The sequence below is a fragment of the Hordeum vulgare genome, chromosome 6H (assembly GCF_904849725.1).
Source record: "Hordeum vulgare subsp. vulgare chromosome 6H, MorexV3_pseudomolecules_assembly, whole genome shotgun sequence".
NCBI lineage: Eukaryota > Viridiplantae > Streptophyta > Magnoliopsida > Poales > Poaceae > Hordeum > Hordeum vulgare.
In genome coordinates this window covers 57,061,849-57,068,316 of record NC_058523.1, presented here as the reverse complement: position 1 = coordinate 57,068,316, position 6,468 = coordinate 57,061,849, and positions in this window count along the sequence as shown.

Sequence of the window (6,468 nt, the reverse complement as noted above, 5' to 3'; positions counted from 1 at the left end):
GGTATTTTTATTTTGCAACCCCACATGTTATATATGTTTCCGGGGTAGAAAAATCCATAGAATTTAACTTTGCATTTAATTTTAGCTTTTGAGCAAGTTAGTGCGCATGATATTTTGCCATGTTGCCCTTTTGTTTATTTTGTGGGATTTATTCCGTGCATAATATGAATGAGTTGTCAACTAGAGATATGCCATTGGATGGGTATGCTAGCCCCTCGTAATTTTGGTTACAATAGAAATCCATGTTTAGGTGTTGTTTGCTTGCTCTCAACATGCTAGAAAATATTGCTGATTTGGAGATGCTGAATTATTTCTAAGTCTGAAATTTGTTATATTTTGTTGTTGTCTTGTCATGAGTTTATCTGGTGATCTGTAGCGCTTTTGAGGATGGTGCAATGGAGTTACACTACAACAAAATTGACTTGTATGGTCTCTTTTTCTGAGACGCTATTTGTATTCGCCTCTACATACATGAACAGTATCAAGCTAAAGACACTTCTTAAGACGTTTATAGAGCGTCACAAATTTATGCTTATAATTGGCCATTTAGAAAATAGTATATAATTTTAATTACCTTAGAGACTATTTAGGAGACGTTTTAGTATGCGACTCTATTAATAAATTTTAGTATGCGACTCTATTAATAAATCATATCTTTTACTCAAAAGGCTACTAAAATTATAGGTGTGTTAAAATTCCAATAGATGATCAGAGTAATTGCACGAAAAACTGATTAAGGGGCATTTTGTTATTTGATTGTCACCTTAATAATCACATCCGTATTATTATCCTAAGTAAAATAATATTACCTTTGTAATATTCTCGTGTTAAAACAAAAATCTTAATCATCCCTCCGTGGAAAAAAATCCTTAATCATCCCAAAGATACAAGGGATTTGATGATTTTTTATCCTCTTTATGTTTGACAGCTGATGATTTGCCACATTTTATTTAGACTTATATATATTTTAAATTAATTTCTTGATAAATTGCTTTGATTGGCGTTTTCACATTATTTTAATTTATTTTGACTTGATAAATCTAGGTGGAATGACCTATATACCCTTTGATATTTTTGCAATCTTTTTTTAGGTTGATATTTTTGCAATCTGGTATGTAATCGGATATGTTATCTTTTTTTAGGTTGATATGTACTAGTAGTAGTACTAAACAGACAACCCCCGTTGACCCTTAGCGCAGCCGCTCATCCTTAGCAGCGCTGCCGCTCGGCGCCTCCGACCCAGCCGTCGCCGTTTGCCCCCACAAGGCCCTCAAGCCGCCGACGGTCGCCCCCTGCATAGATCTCGCGCCACCACCACTTGCCCCTAGCCTGAACTCCCACTTCTCCTCACTCTGCTCCCCCGACACTCGACGACGGTGCCTTTGGCCAGAGCTACCCCACTGCCCCCCGCCGCTCCTTCCAGGCAAGTTCCACAGCCGTCGGACACCGGTCTCCAATAGCCGAAGCTCCCCAGTCGACGTTGTCTCCCCCTAGCCCAGCTCTCCTGCCACCAAGACATCGGTCTCCCCCCAGCCCAAGCTCCATAGTCGCTGCAATCTCAGGGGCAATCCACCGCCGGCCTCCCCGCTGTTTCGTCCTACCACGTGGACTCGGGAGATTTCATTTTCATGGACAGAATCACAGAAGTGACAATATCATCGGTCCCAACCAGCAGCTTTTGAACAACAGATCAGGTAAGCATATTCTTGATTCAACAGCCGGGAGATACTGAATTAGAGTAGCTACTGAATTAGGGGAGAAGAGTAGGACGTACTTGTTGTACTGTAGTCCAAATGTACTTGTTGAGTTGAGGTATTAACAGGAGACATGTATGGGCTAATTCAAACTGTCTTTTGAAATAAATTAGCAGGAGATTGTATTTGTCATTTTCTTTTATGGAAGAAAATTTAAATAGTTTGCTTGGAATAGAGCTGACAGTGTGGATGTTTTTTGATCAAAACTGTTCATTCCATTGCAAACTTCAGTTCTGGTCGAGTTGTTCTTTACTCGGATAGGTTCATGCCCTAATTTTGGCAAGTGCGGAATGATTAGCTCATTCATCTGTTATATCCTTAGTAGTTAGTAGCCAACATTGTTCAATTAGCAGACTTACATTTTGTTGTCTATCTACTTAAAACCATGTTTCTATGTTAATACACTGACATCCCTTGATTTCAATCTATAAATACATACAACCAGAATTCTTTGGAACGGTTTAATAGAAAACAAAGAATGTACTCCCTCTGTAAAAAAATATAAGAACGTTTAGATCACTGAAGTAGTGATCTAAACGCCCTTATATTTATTGACCCAGGGAGTAAAAGATAAACAGTGAATAAGGTAACATGTTACATAGGCATATGAATATTATTACCAACTGGAACGACCTAGTTTAAAAGTTTACACGCGGAAGTGCTTAGTTCAAAAGAGACCCACACATATTTACACAACAGGCAGCAACATTTTGGATATTACTTGTATGATTGTTCTGACTGCTTAAAAGGCTAAAATATTGGCATCCGTGATTACAAAAATGCAATACCATAATATCACTGGGTTGTAGCCTTTTAGGGCTGGTAACGTCACAATTGTTGTGTCAATTCCTTCATATAGATTCTGGGGTGCTTTGTGCAGTTCAATTATTTGATAGGACAAAATGGTGCCCCGGCACCACAGTGTATTCCCTTCATTGAATACCCCCTAGATATTGCAACCATGGTTGTTCATAAAAATTGTGAAGTAATAATAAAGAAGGGAAGACAGGGGAACAACCGTACCTGAGGTTGAGAGGCAGACCCATGCATATCGTAGGGAGGAGGGGGCACCAAGTAGCAAGGTGCAGCCAGGTGCCGATGGTGACCGGGATGCCAATATTTTTGCACTTCTTAGTTTATCCCATTTATTCGTCAACTGTCTTTTGTTGTACTTAATGTATAACAGCATATGGAAAATTATAAACTGATCTATTTTGCTTTTATTACTACAGCTGGAAAAGGATGGATCGAGGTTGGATGAGTAAACCAAGATCGACTACTGCATATAAAGACGGCGTTGATCAATTTCTATCTTTTGCCTTCCGTGATGTTTCACTCGGTGATAAAATCCTTTGTCCCTGTGTAAACTGTGCAAATAAAGCAACACAGAATTATGACGAAGTGAAAACCCACCTAAGATGTGATGGTATTGTTTAGGGTTATACAAAATGGGTTTGCCATGGAGAAGAGTATGATTCACCGTCATTTGCATTTGCTCCCATGTCAAATAACAACAACAATTTTCATATTCCTGCTTTTCCAATCAATTCTGATGTAGAAGGCAGTAATAGAAGATTGCATGACATTCCTGGACTCTTAAGTGCTATTTTCCCCATGACTGACAGCTTCCAATCACTATCAAGCTCATTGGATGGGGAACTAGATGGTGTTCAGTCTGAATTTGTTGACTTGGAGCCTGGTGTGGCTGAGAATGTGAGTACAACATTTGCCGATGATGATAAAATGAGAGAACAAGACATATACACTAGTTTCTTGAAGGAAGCAGACACAGATTTATACCCTGGATGTACAACATATTCGAGGTTGTCATTTCTTGTCACTTATATCACATGAAAGTCTTGCATGGGTGGTCACAGGAGTCGTTCACACAGCTACTTGGTGTATTATCGGTTGCATTTCCTCAGATAAGCCTGCCAAAGAAATATTATGAGGCGAAAAAAATCATACACGGATTAGGGCTGGATTATGAGAAAATTCATGCATGCCCAAGAGATTGCATGCTCTTTAGAGGTGAAAGAGCTAACCAGGAGTCTTGCCATGTGTGTGGTGCCTCTCGTTGGGTTACCAATGAAAATGAGAAGAAAGATTAAACAGCTGAATCTAAAAAGAAGAAGAAACCAGCCAAGGTGTTGCGATATTTCCCATTGATTCCAAGGCTCCAAAGGTTATTTGCAACTAAGAAGACATCAACTGGCATGCGTTGGCATGATGAAGGTCGTACAAAAGATGGATTGCTGCGATGTCCAGGTGATGCAGAGGCATGGAAAGATCTTGATGCCAGATATCCTAAATTCTCTGAGGATCCCCGTAATATACGACTAGGCCTTGGGTCTGATGGGTTTAACCCTTTCTGACTCATGAGTGCAAAACATAGTACTTGGCCAGTCATGCTTATTCCATACAACCTACCACCTTGGATATGCATGAAGCAAACATCTCTAATTTTATCAATGATTATTCCTGGACCAAGTTCCCCTGGCAATGACATTGATGTATACCTCCAGCCGTTGATGGATGAGCTATTACAACTTTGGAAGGGTGTGGACACTTTTGACTCATGTACTCAGGAGAAATTTCCTCTTCGAGCTGCACTATTATGGACTTTGAATGATTTTCCAGCATTAGCTTACCTGTATGGATGGAGCACGAGTGGTAGATATGCTTGTCCGTCCTGTGGTCCTTTCACAAGATCATATTGGCTAAAAAAGAGTAAGAAATTTTGTTATATGGGTCATCGTCGCTGGCTACCACGGGATCATGTATTTCGGAGACGAAAGAAGGAGTTTGATAACACCGAAGAGATGGAACTTGCACCTACAACTATGAGTGGTAGCTCAGCTTTGAGAATGTTGCAGGGCAGAGTGTTTGTCTTAGGAAAAAAGTTGTTGCATCAAACAAAGGGAAAGGGAAAATGAAGAGCAAGGCCAGTGAAAAAGCAACTGAAGGGCGTGAAAAACAGAAGCGTAAAAGAGCGCCTAAAAAGAAATCGGATAACATCTCACGTAAACCTGAAAAGAAGCCCGAGGATTGTTTCAAAAAGAAGTCAATATTCTTTGATTTGGAATACTGGGAGCACAACAAGTTAAGGCACAATCTAGATGTAATGCATATTGAGAAAAACGTCTTTGAAAATTTAATTGATACCTTACTGGATATTGATTCTAAAACAAAGGATGGCCTTAATGCACGGCTTGACTTGGGAGAAATTGGAATTCGACCTAACCTTCAACCCTATGAAGGTGATACAGGTAAAACTAAATTGCCGCACGCACCTTTTAATATGGATAAAGAAAAGAAGGAGATGCTTTGTACAATGATTAAGAATTGTAGGACTCCTGATGGTTGTGCATCAAACTTTTCGAGGTGTGTGAACATGAAAGAATTAGCATTGACTAGCCTCAAAAGCCATGACTGTCATGTTATTCTAGAAGACATCCTTCCTGTGGCACTTTTACACTGTTATCCCAGTAAAGATGTCATGATAATAGTGGTTGAGCTGGCTAATTTCTTCAAGAAGCTATGCTCCAAAGTGTTAGATGTCTCTGAGCTTGAGAAACTGCAAGAGAGTATTGTGAAGACACTTTGTAATATGGAAAAAGTTTTTCTTCCATTGTTTTTTACTGTCATGGTACATTTAATGGTGCACTTAGTTGAAGAAGCTAAACTTGGTGGCCCGGTGCATTACAGGTGGATGTACCCTCTAGAGAGGTATGCTACTTTGATTTGATTTGTTATTTTCCACGATGCATCTAAGTATATGATTTGATTTATCATTTCTTGTGACGCATATAACATCATTGTTTTATGATGTTCAGATCATTTGTTTGGCTAAAGTCAATTGTGCGCAATAGAGCTTATCCTGAAGGTTCTATTGCTGAAGGATATATTGTTGAAGAATGTGTTGGAATTATGCCCTAGAGGCAATAATAAATGTATAGTTATTATTATAATTCCTGTATCAAGATAATAGTTTATTATCCATGCTATAATTGTATTGAATGAAGGCTCATTTACATGTGTGGATACATAGACAAAAACACCGTCCCTAGCATGCCTCTAGTTGGCTAGCCAGTTGATCAATGATAGTCAGTGTCTTCTGATTATGAACAAGGTGTTGTTGCTTGATAACTGGATCACGTCATTGGGAGAATCACGTGATGGACAAGACCCAAACTAATAGACGTAGCATGTTGATCGTGTCATTTTGTTGCTACTGTTTTCTGCGTGTCAAGTATTTATTCCTATGACCATGAGATCATATAACTCACTGACACCGGAGGAATGCTTTGTGTGTATCAAACGTCGCAACGTAACTGGGTGACTATAAAGATGCTCTACAGGTATCTCCGAAGGTGTTCGTTGAGTTAGTATGGATCAAGACTGGGATTTGTCACTCCGTATGACGGGGAGGTATCTCGGGGCCCACTCGGTAATACAACATCACACACAAGCCTTGCAAGCAATGTAACTTAGTGTAAGTTGTGGGATCTTGTATTACGGAACGAGTAAAGAGACTTGCTGGTGAACGAGATTGAAATAGGTATGCGGATACTGACGATCGAATCTCGGGCAAGTAACATACCGAAGGACAAAGGGAATGACATACGGGATTACACGAATCCTTGACACTGAGGTTCAAACGATAAGATCTTCGTAGAATGTGTAGGATCCAATATGGGCATCCAGGTCCCGC